This window comes from Schistocerca serialis, chromosome 1, assembly GCF_023864345.2.
Source record: "Schistocerca serialis cubense isolate TAMUIC-IGC-003099 chromosome 1, iqSchSeri2.2, whole genome shotgun sequence".
NCBI classification, from domain to species: domain Eukaryota; kingdom Metazoa; phylum Arthropoda; class Insecta; order Orthoptera; family Acrididae; genus Schistocerca; species Schistocerca serialis.
In genome coordinates this window covers 292291534-292308408 of record NC_064638.1, presented here as the reverse complement: position 1 = coordinate 292308408, position 16875 = coordinate 292291534, and the positions used below count along the sequence as shown (strand labels likewise).

Genomic DNA, 16875 nt, shown 5'->3' with positions numbered 1-16875 from the left:
CTCCAGAAGCGAACGCGTCGAGAATCACTCTCCAGACCAAATCGGGACTCATCTGCGAAAAGAATAATGGCCCAATGTTCTACCGCCTAGGTGGCACGTTGACGACTCCACTTTTGACCTTCCCCCAAGCCACTGGGCCTCATCAGCTTGCGACTGTTCTGCTCCCATTCTTCTTATGGCCCTCCGCCGCAGAGAGTCTGGTAGGCGTCCTCTTTGTGCCGTACTGCACATTGGTGAGTGTATACACAGCGATTGTGGTTGTGGGACTATACGGCAAACACAACCCCGTTTGATAGGTGCCCTGACGTCATCGTTGACGTTCCCAGAATGAGATGTTCACTCTGCAGCGGAGTGTGCGCTGATATGAAACTTCCTGGCAGATTTAAACTGTGTGCCGGACCGAGACTCGAACTCGGGACCTTCGCGTTTCGTGGCCAAGTGCTCTACCATCTGAGCTACCCAAGCACGACTCACGCCCCGTCCTCGCAGCTTTACTTCCGCCAGTACCTCGTCTCCTACTTTCCAAACTTCACAGAAGCTCTCCTGCGAACCTTGCAGAACTAGCACTCCTGGAAGAAAGGATATTGCGGAGACATGGCTTAGCCACAGCCTGGGGGATGTTTCCAGAATGAGATTTTCACTCTGCAGCGGAGTGTGCGCTGATACGAAACTTCCTGGCAGGTTAAAACTGTGTGCCGGACCGAGACTCAAACTCGGGACATTTGCCTTTTGTGGGCAAGTGATCTACCATCTGAGCTACACAAGCACGACTCACGTCCCATCCTAACCGCTTTCGTTTAGATGTTATGATAATCAAGTTTTAAAAAGCGAATGTATAGGTCACGTCCAGAAGAGAATGGGGACTCGACTCTGAACATTCGAAAAACTAAAAAACTTGGTGGAAAAGGCAAACTCACAGAGTCATTAGTGAAAAAGCTCATCACTTATTATGAACTAGCGATTCGAAGCCATATAGATAGTGTGCAAGACATGAAAAAAGTAATTATGGCAACATACTATCATGTGATTTCCACGGATGAAAATCCTCGACACGAGTATTGCACAGAGGGAGAATACAGCTGGTGCGAGTGGCAGAAACGAACAACCCTTGGAATGCAACATGAATCGCACCCTACACCATTAAACCCCGACGTACAGCAGGAAATTCTTCCAATATATGAAGATTCATCAAGTGATGAATTACTAGAGAGATGTTTAGGTGGCCACACGCAAAATGCGAATGAAAAGTTTTAATTCCATTATTTGGTGTTTAGCTCCTAAACACTTGCACTCAGGACTAAAAGTCGTTGAATTGGCATCGTATTTAGCAGAGGGCTTATTCAATGAAGGAAATTCGTCCCTATTGATGGTTATGAATTGTACTAGGCACGCAAAGCTTCAGTCATGCCGAACAAATGGACAACCAGCGCGTGAACCGGCAGAATCGACGTAGTTCATTGGAATCGAGGAAATGTCGGAAAGCTCAGAAAGCACTGTTGCAAGTGTAAAACGAAGCCTATGAGGAAGAAGAAGGATTACTATATGGTGCTGGAATCGCAGATTAATCGGTAAGTATTTTACGGTATTGTTAACTCTCTTGAAGTTCTAGTTTCCAAGAATTTATTTTTCAAACGCTTTTATTTCGAAATGATTTTTTTTCACATTTGCGTGCAGTGTAACTAAAAAAAGTATAGAACCCGTAATTATGAAAACTGATAGTATGATTCTTTATAAAATTACGAATTATATGAACCAGCTTATGAGATGATATCATGATTTAAAGTGTATTTTTCTTTGTACAATTAGAGAAAACATCGTGAAAATCGAAGTAAATTGTTTCAACACCTGCAAAATTTCTAATTTTCATTATTTTCACCTGCTTTGAGGTTCATATTCTTAGAAAATAAGTTATTAATGTAAAATCAAAACCTGTTTGATTTCAGATGAAAATCGGAATGGCTACACTGCACGCAATAGGAGAACTATACTCACAATCTTCAGCGGACATCACAGCATAACTTTGTTATTTTTGGCTGAAATTATTCAAAAAATTTCACAAAAAATGTCCGAAATATGAATGAAATAATGTCAAAATTTGATTAAATTCTAAGTAATTCTTCCCATCCAAAAAAAAAAAAAAATCCCAAAAAATCAGTATTAAACAGCCTCCTAATGTGGTTTCTCCCCTCAACTCAGCTTGTGCAGCTAAGAATACCACAATACCATTTCTCGGTAAAAAATTCACCCACTGGGGTACACACAGTTGGGCATAACTTATACAATACTGTTCGTGAGGCCCCACGTATGACCGACAAAACGCAGTAAATAGAGTAAATCAAGATACAAAGGAGAAGACCGTCCAATAACTGAAAAAAGAGGAAAAAATTAGAAAGACTGACTTCCTTGAATGCCCCACAATTACACACTTACATAGCTGCAGACTATAGTCTTTAGACGTTTCTTCACAGTCACTCTGTGAAATAACCGCAGAAATCAGTGTGGGACGTACGACGAACGTATCCGTTAGGACAGTGCGGAGAAATTTGGCGTTGTTGGGACATGGCAGCGAGTGCCTTTGCTAACAGCACGACATCGCCTGCAGTGCCTCTCCTGGGCTTGTGACCATATCCGTTGGATCCTAGACGACTGGAAACCCGTAGCCTGTTTGGATGAGTTCAGTCGTGAGTAAAGAAGGTGGTATACTTCGGTTTATGGATATAATACTGGGGAAGTGCATCAGTCTACAAAAGAGATTGCTTACAAATCACATGTGCGACCGGTTCTAGGATATTGCTCAAATGTGTAGGACCCGTACCAGATGTGACTAGCAGGGGATATTGAATGTATACAGAGAAGGGCAGCACGAATGGTCACAGATTTGTTTAATCCGTGGGAGAGTGTCATAGAGATACTGAAGGAACTGAACTGTCGGAATAAAGGGATAAATAATATAAAAATAAATATATTTAAGCCATATCAACAAATAGATGTATACAGCACGTGTCTTCCAGTGTTTTATAAATTTAAAAAATGTTTTTAAAAATTAAAAAAGTTTTACCCACCTGACGTAATTTAAATGTTTTAATAATAATAACGGATTCACAGGGAGTGACCATGGAAATTTTTTTTACTTGATGATAAATATGAAATAAGTCGGACGACAATGTAAGAATTTTACTTATGTTCCATTTTATGTAATTAAATTTGAAGTGGTTTACTTCCCTTGACGTTTATACAGTATGTAGCTCACATAGATGGCGCCATCTAAGAAACCGATGTGTTCTCCACACAGTCCGCCTTTCGCAAACATTAGTATTCAATGAACTGTGGATGAAGTCCGACCAACAGGCATTACATGCATTGATCAAATATGATAGTGGCGTGTAATATACAAACCATATGAGTTAAGCCATTAATTGCAACTTTCTTATGACATCATCTAACTATGTACCTGTTGTATTCTTAGTATTGAGAATGGTCAGTTTCTAGCTGAAATCTAGATCTGCCAATAACATTTCAAAAGGACGACTGATAGCTGAAATCTATTATTTACAAGTGAACTGTCGGACTCTTGAAGACAGTCTATTAACAAACTTTCAAGAACTGACTTTAAATGGTTGCTCTAGGGATATAATACAACCCCCTATATATCGTTCACTTTGGGATTGTGAGGATAAGATTAGAATAATTACTGCATGCAAAGAGGCATTGAAACAATCATTCTTCCCGCGCTCCATACTTGAATGGAACAGGAAGAAACCCTAATAACTGCTACAATGGGATGTACCCTTTGCCATGCACCTGCCGGTGGTTTTCAGATTATAGATGTATACGTAGATGTAGATTTCAGTTGGTAACAGCTGATGATAGAGTTCGCGTGTGGCGCAGACCGCACAAGGCCATGGACTCAAGTTACCAATAAGGCACTGTGCAAGCTGGAGGTGGCTCCATAATGGTGTTGGCTGTGTTTACATGGAATGGATTAGGTCATTTCATCCAGCTGAATGGATAGCCAACTTCGGCTTCTTGAAGACCATTTGCAGAATTCATGGACTTCATGACCGAAAACAACGATGAAATTTTTATGGAAGACCGTGCGCCATGTCACTGGGCCACAGTTTATTCACGATTGGTTTGAAGAACATTCTGGACAATTCGAGCGACTGATTTGGCCACCCAGATCGCCAGCATGAATCCATCGAACATTTATGGGACATAATCGAGAGGTCAGTTTGAGCACAAAATACTGCACCGCAATACTTTCTCTATTATGGACGGCTACAGAGGTTCAAAAGGCTCTGAGCACTATGGGACTTAACATCTGAGGTCATCAGTCCCCTAGAACGTAGAAGTAGAACTACTTAAACCTAACAAACCTAAGGACAACACACATATCCATGGCCAAGGCAGGATCCGAACCTGCGACCGTAGCGCTCGCGCGGTTCCAGACTGAAGCGCCGAGAACCGTTCGGTCACACCGGCCGGCTTTGGGCTACAGAGGCAGCAAGGCTCAGTATATCTGCAGGAACGGCTTACTGAGTCCACGCCAGATCGAGTTGCTGCACTAATCCGGGTACAGACACGATATTAGAAGGTATGCCACGACTTTCATCACTCCAGCGTGACGCACAACACAGTTATTGGAATGTTCTTTTTTGCTAAGCTCACCATTACAGCAACAGGTTAGCTGGACGTGTTGGAAGTTTACATTGCACCTCAGTTACAGGAATTTCAACCATTGGTATTATTTCAACAAGACGGTGTACCGCCACACTGTTTTTTTTTCTTTTTTTTTCGCCAGTTCTTGGATGAAATCATTCCGGATAGATGGATCGGCGGGGACTGTCGAACGACGTGGCCACCACGTCCACCAAACATAATCGCTATTTACCTTTTCTGTGAGATTGCTTTTAGGAAAAAGTGTTCAGTTCACCAGTTCCTGGTGTGCAGATTCTTACGGCACGAATACGGGACTCTGTAGTGGCATTGACGGAAGAGATGTTAACAAAGACATGAGGAGAAACTGATTATCGCCTAGACGTTCTGCGGGCAACAAACGGAACACATGTAGAAAGGGCATACATAAATATGACTTTAGCTGCCATTGGCAACAAAGCGCTTAGCTATATCTACTATAGTTCTTTAGAAATAATTTTTTGTAATTAGAGAAACATTTCATGCTCACGTTTTAGTTCTTACAGCAATTGCTAACACACAAACTTCTCAGGTTTTCGGACTTTTTAAAGTATCATATTTTTTATGAGTTGTAATTATTTGCAAGCCAAGCAAAAACACAAGTTACTACTGCATGAAGATGCACAAATTATTATTTTATTGCAAAATTTTATGTATTTTACTGCTAGAGTCCCAGGCATGCGTAGAACATTAAAGGGAATAGCGACAGCAAATTACATTAGGAGGTGGGGAGGAGATGAGAGTTAAGGAAGTGTGACCCCAGTGACCCCCCCCCCCCCCCTCGCCACCCAAACACAACCCTGGATCTGCCTGCGCCTGCTTTCCCAATGCTGGTTCAGAATATCGTGCATTGTACTTTAATCAAATGTGCATTTGTGAACTTAAACAGATAGAAGAGCACTTGGTGTTACAATTTGTGAAAAATCAGTGGTAAGGGATATTTTTTTACGTATTGCTAGAATTTAACGTGTCGTCTACAGCAAGTTTATTGGAGTCGAAAAGGTGCCTAGTTTATCAAAGTCAGCCGATGCTGGTGACTGGAAACCAGACACCATTTCCCCGTTATTGAAGAGTGATGTTCTACTAATATATAACAGCTACCGCAGAATAGCCTCGATGGATATGAGGTATTAAGTACTACCGTTAAATCTACTGAATCGGATACTGCCAGCAGCTTAGAGTACCCCTTCGAAATGAGAAGCAGTTCTATCTTCAACCACCTCTTTACACTCTAATAACATGTTGGAATAAAATGGGTATTTTCTACTGACGCACATCTCCTCTTTATAGATTTCTGAAAAGCATATGACTGTGTGTAAAGGCAGAGTGTACTGAAAATGTTAAGGGTATAGCAAATATAGGCTGGCTTGTTAATAATAATATGTTTACCACAAACATTCTGCACTGCAGCAAATTCAGAGCTGCTCGAGGTTAAAAATAGCCGGAGATAAGGAGACGTCTTGTCCCCAACAATTACTCATCACAAACCAGAACTAGAAAATTTTCACCGGAATTTCAAAACTGACAACCAAGGGAAATAAATGTGTGTGCAGAGTTTCTCCAAAGTAACTGGACACAGAGAAAACTTCTGAGACGGGTAACTCACATTACTGCGTCCAAGATTACGTGGTCAGTGAACGGAATATGGATAACATACAGAGCAGAAAGGTGTACAATGAAAGGTTGCTTCTATAGCGGATAATCTGATATTCCGAAGAACAGACAACTTTAATCACGTGGGAATAGTTCTTTGTGTCGAAATTAAAGCAAGGAAATCAACAGCTAATGGGGCACATTTTAATTTCACATACGTACTGACAAATAGATCATTTGGACTTTTTCTTAGTTTTGACTATCAGTTTTCTACAAAAATCGAGCGGATTGACGAATTAGAGAAAAGTGGGACTGAAATCCCTGTCCAGCAATCTGGATTTAGGTTTACCGTAGTTTAACCTGAAATCAATCAAGGCGAGTGCCAATGTCGTTTCTTTGCCAAGGACACGGCCGATTTCCTTCGCCGCCCTTGTAGCCTGTCTCAGTTTGTTGAACAGTCGCCGACTGGACATTAAACCGCAATCTTTCCTTCTTCCGCAAAAATCTGCTTGGTATTGATGCGAAACGCTAAATGTCAGTAGGGCAAATGAACAAAAGTTGCCTGTTTTTGAATGGGAACTTCTGAGAAGAGGGTTGACATTGTACCAGACCTCGGAGGTCAAGAGTGAATGGCGTTAGGTGATGTGAATAAAATGAACCAGGCAAAAGTAAGATGAGTAGGCGTTGTGACAGGAATGTCAACAGGCAGAACTATATTAAATACATCAAGCGGATGGCAGTAGGTAGCGAGAGAGACGCTGAAGATGATGCAAGTACAACTATTATAACAAAGACAGTGACGAGATGGGACTAACGAAAACATTTGAATAGAGGCTGTCATTGATGGAAAACTATGGAAAGGGTCTATAGACTCGTAACGAGGAACATGTGTTGCACTATGTGATCAAAAGTATCCGGACAATTGGCTGAAAATTACTTACAAGTTAGTGGCGCCCTCCATCGGTAATGATGGAATTCAGTTTTCAATGAATTGTGGATGAAGTCCGACCAACAGGCATTACATGCATTGATCAAAAATGATAGTGCATTGAGAATGGCTAGTTTCTAGCTGAAATCTGGATCTTCCAATAAAATTTAAAAAGGACGACTGATAGCTGAAATCTATTATTTACAAATCAATATAACAGTCGCTGAATGCAACAGCCTTTTGAATGGAAGGCCCACCCTTAGCCTTGATGACGGCTTCCACTCTCGCAGGCATACGTCCAATCAGGTGCTGAAAGATTTCTTGGGGAATGGCAGCCCATTCTTCACGGAGTGCTGCACTGAGGAGAGGTATCGATGTCGGTCGGTGAGGCCTGGCATGAAATCGGCGTTCCAAAATCATCCCAGAGGTGTACTATAGGATTCAAGATCAGGAGCGAAATGCGGTTGGCATCCTCGCACACGCCTTTGTTTAGTGAGTACCTGCCGTAAGTTTCATTGCTGTATATCGTTAGTTATTGGTCTGCGCTGTACTGAGTAGGATGTTGGCGTCCCACAGTTTGCGAATCTCGAGAGAGCAGAGTTTTCAGAGCATCAACACGTTTGCATTAAATTTTGCGTGAAATTCAAGAAAACCTTTATAGAGACACACCAAATGATGCACGAAGTCTGCAGTGATAAGTGCTTAAGCGGTGCTCGGTGTTACGAATGGTTCACACCGTATAAAAATGGCCAGACGGAAGTTAAAGATGACCCTCGTTCAGGATGCCCTTCGACATCTACCGACAATGCTAATATCAGGAACGTCAACGGAATTGTGCGTGATACTCGAAGACTGACTGGCCGGCCGGGCGGCCAAGCGGTTAAAGGCGCTACAGTCTGGAACCGCGCGACCGCTACGGTAGCAGGTTCGAATCCTGCCTCGGGAATGGATGTGTGTGATGTCCTTAGGTTAGTTAGGCGACTGATGACCTTCGAAGTTAAGTCCCGTAGTGCTCAGAGCCATTTGAACCATTTTTTTTTCGAAGACTGACTGTCCAAGAGACTGCAGAAGAATGTAACATTTCAATTGGATCATGTCATGAAAGACTGACACGGCATCTTAGAATGTATCGTTTTGCCGCCAAGATCGTTCCACGACTCATGCGTCAAGACCAGAAAGACCTTCGCCTCGCAGTCTGTAAAGATCTTTTTCATCGCGCAAATGAGAACGAGATGCTGCTTGAGAGAACCACACATTTTAACTGGTGATGAGACTTCACAGTGGGTCGGGGTAGGTTCTCCTAGACCAAATAAAGCTCTTCGGGTCAGGTCAATGTCAAAACCACACTGTTTTCTTCGACTTTGAAGGATGAGTTCATCATGAGTTTTTGCCGCAGGGGCAAACTTAATCGATGGTACTATCAGGACGTTTTGCGACGCCTGCGTGAAAATGTGAGTAGGAAACGGCCTGAAATGTAGCGAGATAAGACATAGCTCTTGCATCACGATAACACACCTGCACACACATCCCCGTTGGTGCATGACCATAGCACAAAAAAACGAAATCACCGCGCTGCCTCAAGCTCCGTACTCTCCAGACCTTGTCCCTGAGAACTTTTTCTTTACTTCTAATGTTGAAAACCCCGTAGAAAGGACGAAGATTTGCAACGAGAGACGAGATGAAAGAAAATTCGCTGACGGCGCTTCGTGCGATCCAGCAAGAGGCGTACCAAGACTGCTTCCGGAAGTGGAGACGGCGTTGGGAACGGTGTATCAACTGTGGAGGAGAGTATTTCGAAGGAGACTGAAACACCTCCGTTTTTATCCTGACCTGATCTGATCGAATAGCAGCCCAATATTTATTATTAACATGACCGTGAACCTAATGGGGCTGTAACCGGAATTGTTACTTTCCATTTCGTCCTTTTCAATACTATAATACTGAATGTATGGTAATAAGGAACACCAACACAGTTTTACTAATTACGAACTTATATTCTTCTCAAAACACAAAAAGGAGACAGCCACTGCCTTCGTCATACATATCTAATTACGGCTAATCTCATCACAGGCTTTCTTCATTTGCCATTGTCAAATGGCTGGTTCAGATGTCTCTGAGCACTATGGGACTTAACATCTGAGGTCATCAGTCCCCTAGAACTTAGAACTACGTAAACCTAACTAACCTAAGGACATCACACAACACCCAGTCATCACGAGGCAGATTGACATTATCGTCCCACGCTAATCCATCACTGCGTTCAGCACTGCAATCCAAGGTTAGGCCGGCGCGGTAGACGCGAAACTAAATATCGGCACTAGTAACTTCACTGCTCACTTTTATAAAGATACTTCATCACTTTCCCGGTATTCATTTATTATTTAGGGGTCTTACCATGGCGATGGTGACACCCTTCTCGGTTAAAAACCCTGTACTCCAATAATGACCTCCACACACACACCATTCCCGCCAACCACTCTGGCGCATCTCCGCACTCGCTCTCGCAACACGTCACAATCGATTGTTCGCCCTATCGACCTGTGCCGAATGCAAAGTTATAGTAAGGGCCTACGGACCCCTTACAAGACCATGCACAATAGATAAAAGATAAGCGAAGAAAAATTTTGTAGACAAAGTTCCATAATTTTTTGAACAGACCTCGCAGATGTGCATGCAGGCAAAGAAAAGGAAAAATGTTTAATTTTTTCGATGCGACGATTTGTGACTATTCACCATACAATGGCTGAGACACGGAAAATAAACTGTGTGTGTATTTGTCTGACGTTCCGTAATTCTGAAAGTGAAAGCTGCGAGTCGTGACAGAGGATGCGGTAACGCACGCTAAGAGTGTACCGCCTTGCTGCTGTTATTAGCGCCGTAAGGAGAGAGTGCTAAAGCGATGCGCGAGCGTGAAGGCCGTACCTCGCGGCGTACACATTGGCCGAAGCAGCCATCGGCATTAGCAGCTTCCCCACACCTGCCTGAGGATGCCGCCGCTGGTGCTTCCTTGGCATACTCGCAGAGTTACGCATCTTTCGAAGAGTCGCACTTGTGACCCTCGCAACTGCTTTGAGGAAAATACTGTAGTTGCCATTACATCTCTTGACCGAGCGAGGTGGCACAGTGGTTAGCACACTGGACTCGCATTCGGGAGGACGACGGTTCAATCCCGTCTCCGGCCATCCTGATTTAGGTTTTCCGTGATTTCCCTAAATCGTTTCAGGCAAATGCCGGGATGGTTCCTTTGAAAGGGCACGGCCGTTTTCCTTCCCAATCCTTCCCTAACCCGAGCTTGCGCTCCGTCTCTAATGACCTCGTTGTCGACGGGACGTTAAACACTAACCACCACCACCACCACATCTCTTGATTAACAGAGCGCATTCGCAAAAAGGGAGACGTAGAACCAAGAAGATTAAGAAGCAATTAGAGACTGAAAGAGCCCTAAAACAGCTTTAATTTATTATTCTCGAGTCAGAAACACAGAAGCATACAAATACACATAAATATGTATATATATATTGTATTTATATTACATGTGCCCAGTACTTTGCAACCTCCAAGGCGCTTGGAGTGGCTTGCAGGAGATCAATCTTCGTGCAGGATGTAGGGCACAAAAGGCACTGGAGCATGTGGCTTGTGGTTTGTTCTTGTCCACAATCCAACTCCTGATCGTAATCTGTTTAAAGATTTCCACACCAGCCAGCTCTCGTTGTGTCCAGGTGGTAGTTCTTCAGCTTCTGGCGTCTGCAGGTGAGGCGTCGACTTCTTCAATAACTCCAGCCTTGGCTTCTCTGGTGAAATGGTGAGCTTTTCGGATGTTCTCAGGAAGCTCTTTCGCGATCTCAGCCGTTGCTGTGGTGGATTATGTCCGTGCAGTGGATGGGCACTGTCCTGTTCCACTTTCAGTCTCTCCTTGTTGGCAGCCATTGTTCTGCGTACCCATGGTGGCGCTATTCCAGCCAGGCAGTAGAGCTTATCAGTTGGGGTAGGTCTTAAGCAACCTGTGATCAACTTGCAGGTTTCGTTGAGAGCAATGTCTACTTGTCTGGCGGCTGATCCTTTCACACCAGAAACATCATCTTGGTCCTTTTCAGAACCACAGTTGACCACCATATCAATGAACAGCGTTAATCCTTCTTCGTGAATAACTCATCTAATTCACTCCAAGTATGAGCCCCCAGCGGCAGGAAAGGAATTACGTTCCTCCGGGCTTTCATCCAAATCGCTTCAACTGAACGATGGAATGACTCATCTGACAAGAAAACGGCTGATGAAAGTCTCAAAAATCTGATTTATTTGACCAATTCCATACTGCTTTATATTTTAGGGTTAACTCGACGTTGAGAAAAAAAGTGTTTATTGCTCAGAAGAGTGTAATAAGAACAATATGTGGAACCCACACTACAAACTCTCCCAGACAAGTCTTTAATCATTTGGGCATACTGAAAACACCCTCGAAGCACGTTTACTCTTATATGAAGTTTGTTGTCGACAATCAATCAGAATTCGAAAACAACTGTAACATTCATAACATCCACAAGGACTGTTTTCGGTGGCACCAGGGTATAACTTGTGCACACTGATAAGGGAAGCAAGCGTGAACTATGTTACAATAAAGAAAGTCAAGAGTCAAAACTTCTAAAACGGAACCTAAGGATCATGACATGTGGTACTCATGTAGAACATACAGAAGGTGCGTACGTCCGGGGATCTCTTCCATATACCCCGCTATTGCAACGGACGTTACACCACGACATAGACACAAATTTCAATACGGCGAACAGACACGCTAATGACCGCATGGACAGCTTATAATTTTGCGAGAAAAAAAGGAGTCCGAGGGAGATTCGAACACGGATCTCCCCCTCCGGAGTCCAACAGCTTGTCCACACAACCACGACAGCGCTGCCATTTCAGTACGTTCGATGTCACACATCCTGATGATGATGTTTGGTTTGTGGGGCGCTCAACTGCGCAGTCATTAGCGCCAGTACAAAGTCCTTATGTTTTATACAGTCTATTTTCTTTTCACAATCAACTCTCACAAATGATGATGATGAAATGGTGAGGAGAACACAAACACCCAGTCCCCGGGCAGAGAAAATCCTCAACCCGGCCGGGAATCGAACCCGGGACCCCGTGATCGGGAGGCAGCAACGCTAGCCCCTAGACCACGATCTGCGGACGTTACACATCTTGAGCTTAGACCTTCACTATATGTATTTTTCTTCTTTTTTCACAGTTCAGTACACGTTCTTCCTGTTTTCATGCTTGATCAGTGCACATTTTTTGACGGGCTATCCACAGGGTCATCTTACCTCTAAATCTGAGGGAGATGTGACGGGGAGTTTCCCTTGTGAGAGGCTGTTGTGCTAGTGATTCATTTTGTCCCGCTCTTCGGCGATCAGATGACGCTCAGTACGATTGCAGTGATATATGTTTGGTAAGAACCTTGCATTTAATAATTTATTAAGTGTGGAGTTTCCAACTAATATATATCACTGCACTTGTGCCAATACAGAACACGTTTATGTTCATTATGTTCAGACAGACTCTTAGGACAAAATGGTTCAAATGGCTCTAAGCACTAGGGGACTTAACATCTGAGGTCGAGGTGTACCAGTTGTTCCCTGAAGATATTCGAAAACATATTGCTTTCAGTCAGTGGTTCTCGTCATTTACAGTGCTAGACGAGAAAGAATACTACGATTCGTTTTGATGTGACGAGATATGATTCCACCTCTATGGATAAGTGGAAGCACAAAGTCACGCCGGCTAGTGTGTCCGAGTAGTTCTAGGCGCTTCAGTCTGGAACCGCGCGACCGCTACGGTCGCAGGTTCGAATCCTGCCTCGGGAATGGATGTGTGTGATGTCCTTAGGTTAGCTAGGTTTAAGTAGTTCTAAATTCTAGGGGACTGATGACCTCAGATGTTAAGTCCCATAGTGCTCAGAGCCATTTGAACAGAACTCAACGCCGGCCTCTGTGGCCGAGCGGTTCTTGGCGCCTCAGTCTGGAACTGCGCTGCTGGTACGGTCGCAGGTTCGAATCCTGCCTCGGGCGTGGATGTGTGTGATGTCCTTAGGTTAGTCTTTAAGACGACGACGCCATTAACAACACTTAACTTATTTGGAACGAGCAAGTATAATAGGGCTACGAGAAGCTGTATGTTCTTTCTCCAATACTGCAGAAGGGCTTGGCAGGAATGTAGCCACTGTTCATGGTGGCAAGAAGACTGGACTCTGAACGGCAGCTTTGTCCTTACCGGGAGGGAAGACCGTCGTGTTCGGCGTATGGCTGTGGCACACTGTACTGCATCTGCAGCAGCAGTTTCAGCCGTATTTGGCACCACAGTGACACAGTGAACTGTTGCAAATTGGTTACTTTAAGGACAGCTCAGAGACAGGCGCCCTGTAGCGTGCATTCCACTGACCCCAAACAACCGCCAATTGCAACTTTAGTAGTTTCAAGCAAGTGCTCACTGGAGGGTGGAGTGGAGGTCTGTTGTGTTTTTTGATGAAAGCTGATTCTGCCTTGTTGCCATTGATGGCCGTGTGTTGGTTAGAACGACGCCAGGTGAGTACCTGCAACCAGCCTGTCTGCGTGCTATACACACCTATACCTGGGGTTATGATCTGGGGCGCAATTTCGTTTGACAGCAGGAGCACTGTCGTAGTTATCTCACGCAACTTGACTGTAAATTAATACGTCAGTCAGGTGGTTCGACCTGTTTTGCTACCATTCATGAACAGAATTCCAGGGGATGTTTTTCAACAGGATAACGCTCGCCTACATACCGCTGTTGTAACCAAACACGTTCTACAGAGTATCGTCATGTTCCGTTGGCCTGCTGGATCACCAGATATGTCTCCAATCGAGCACATCATCGGACGTCAACTCCAGCGTCACTCACAACTATTGCCCGACCATGTGGAACAGGCATTGAACTCCATCCCACAAACTGATATCCGGCAGCTGTACGACACAATGTATGTACCGTTGCATTCTTGCATTCAACATTTTAGCAGCTACACCGGTTAATAATATACCAACATTTCATATTTGTAATGGCTTTTCTCGCGGTTACATTAACCTGTGATCTTGAAACCTTAACCACTTAAATATGTTACCTAGAAAAATATATTCCCGAAATATCATTACTCTACATGAGACTCTTCTTGGTGTTGCGATTTCCTTTCCGTCAGGACAGCGTACAAAATTCACCCTCACACTATTCCCAAATTGCAGAAAGATGTGTAGCTGCAATACATTAATAACCGTTACAACATGCGTTTACAAACGTTTAACCTCGTATTCAATCACGTGAATCGCGTAACAGAGGCCATTTTCAGTAACTTTTATAACTTAAGCATTTTCACAATAAGATTGCATTACTTTTCAACGCTATTTACAAGTATATTTATCACTTATTTAGGAAGAAGCATACCTACAGCGTACTACGACTAACTGAAGAGCCAAAGAAACTGGTACACCTGTCTAATATCGTGTAGGGTCCTCGTGAGCACGGAGAAGTGCCGCAACACGACGTGGCATAGACTCGACTAATGTCTAAAGTAGTACTGGAAGGAATTGACTTCATGAATACTGCAGGACAGTCCATAAATCCATAAGAGTACGAGGGAGTCGAGATAACTTCTGAACAGTACGTTGCAAAGCATCCTAGATATGCTCAATAATGCTCATGTCTGGGGAGTTTGGTTCCCAGTGGAAGTGTTTAAACTAAGAAGAGTGTTCCTGAAGCTACTCTGTAGCAATTCTGGACGTGTGGGGTGTCGCATTGTCCTGCTGGAATTGCCCAAGTCCGTCGGAATGCACAATAGACATGAATGGGTGCAGGTGACCAGACAGGATGTTTAAGTACGTGGCACCTGTCAGAGTCGTATCTAGACGTATCAGGGGTCCCATATCATTCCAACTGCATACGCCCCACACCATTACAGAGCCTCCGCCAGCTTGAACAGTTCCCCACTGACATCAGGGTCCCTGGACTGATGAGGGTGTCTCCATACCCGTACACGTCCATCCACTCGATACAATTTGAAACGAGATTCGTCCGACCAGACAACATGTTTCCAGACATCAACAGTCCAACGTCGGTGTTGATGAGCCCAGGCGAGGCGTAAAGCTTTGTGTCGTGCAGTCATCAAGGGTAAACGAGTGGGCCTTCGGCTCCGAAAGCCCATATCGATGATGTTTCGTTGAATGGTTTGCACGCTGATACTTGTTGAACTCACTTAAATCTTGATAACGTGCCATTATAGCAGCAATAACCGAACTGCGTCAGACACTTGTTGTTTTATACAGGCGTTGCCGATCGCAGCGCTGTATTCTGCCTATCTACATATTTGTATTGGAATACGCAGGCCTATACCAGGTTCTTTGGCGCTTCAGTGTTATACCACATTACTCAAAAAGCAGCACAGAAATACTGCTGCTCCATGGAACGGCTACGCGTAAGTTGCATCGCAAATGCTCAAAGATTCAAGGAAGAATGTGCGTGAAATCACTTTTCCTGGCGGGAAAAGCGTGACTAAGGTTGCTGTCATCCAGTAGCCTGATTCAGCACCGTCGTTACAGGCGTGAATGAGATGTCGCCTTTAGTCTCAAACGCGCGAAATCGGATTTTCCGCTCGTTCAGGGACGCTGCTCGAGGACGAAAGTGTCTCGCTGTGTGTTGGGGGACGGTCTGCGCGGCATGCTAAGGAGTTCGTGACCTGCCTGTAACGCGGGGTTCTAGAGCGGGCTGCTTAGGGCGAACGGGCGACCGTTCTGGGACATCTTCCAGCCACGCAGAATGTAAGACTAGGAACAGTTACGTCATTATTTAACGGCCAAGATGTACCTTTAGTTGATCTATACCTATACTGAAACATCTACGTCAAGAGAATTTTCTTAATTTTGGGAGCCACAGTTCATGTAGAATTGTCTAAATGATAACATGAGTTCCATTTGACTTTTCTGTGGTTGCCTTTAGGACGCAACGAAATTGAAAAACAATTATATGGCTAAAGTATTATCATTTAGATTATTTTACATAAATGTTACAGAAATAATGAAAAATGTCACGTTACTATAAGCATGTATTGACATGCAAGCTGCGAACTAGAGAATACTATTTATTTATTTTTATTTTATTGCCCATCTCCAGCGACACTCTGCATTAAAGCGTGCAAAATACCTTTCACAATTATGTCTAGCAAATGTTTTGTAGCAACTAATGTAAATGCTATTTTTTGAAGTGTCATAATTTTACTTTTCCCTTTCTACGAGTATATTAGGTTTTTGTCAAATGCCAACGACACTGGAGACAACATTAGAGTAATTATTCAATTATATGAGCGTTGGTAATCAATAGACAGTGTGATTATAATTAAAGTAATACTTACAAACCGCTGTAGAAATAACACCACTGGTCAGAATAACATCAAATTGTAACGGAATATTATCGGTGGAGGAGGAAAACGTATGGCACAAGAAAAATAATTAGCTACAAAATATAGCTGTATACGGCGCTGTACGCATCATAATTTAATAGTGGTCGACTACAAATGACAAATGAATCGTACAACAATGCCTAAGGTGTACGTTTGACGTTAAACAAACTGTACTACTCAATGTGCATGGGTGAACAGGTGTGAT

At 43.6% G+C, this 16875-nt stretch overlaps 1 protein-coding gene across 1 annotated transcript in view; it reads right to left on the bottom strand.

Moving 5' to 3' along the window:
* LOC126468798 (protein obstructor-E-like) overlaps window positions 1–16875 on the bottom strand; it is an 83113-nt gene that overhangs the window by 50006 nt on the left and 16232 nt on the right. The gene's annotated exons all lie outside the window — the stretch shown is intronic.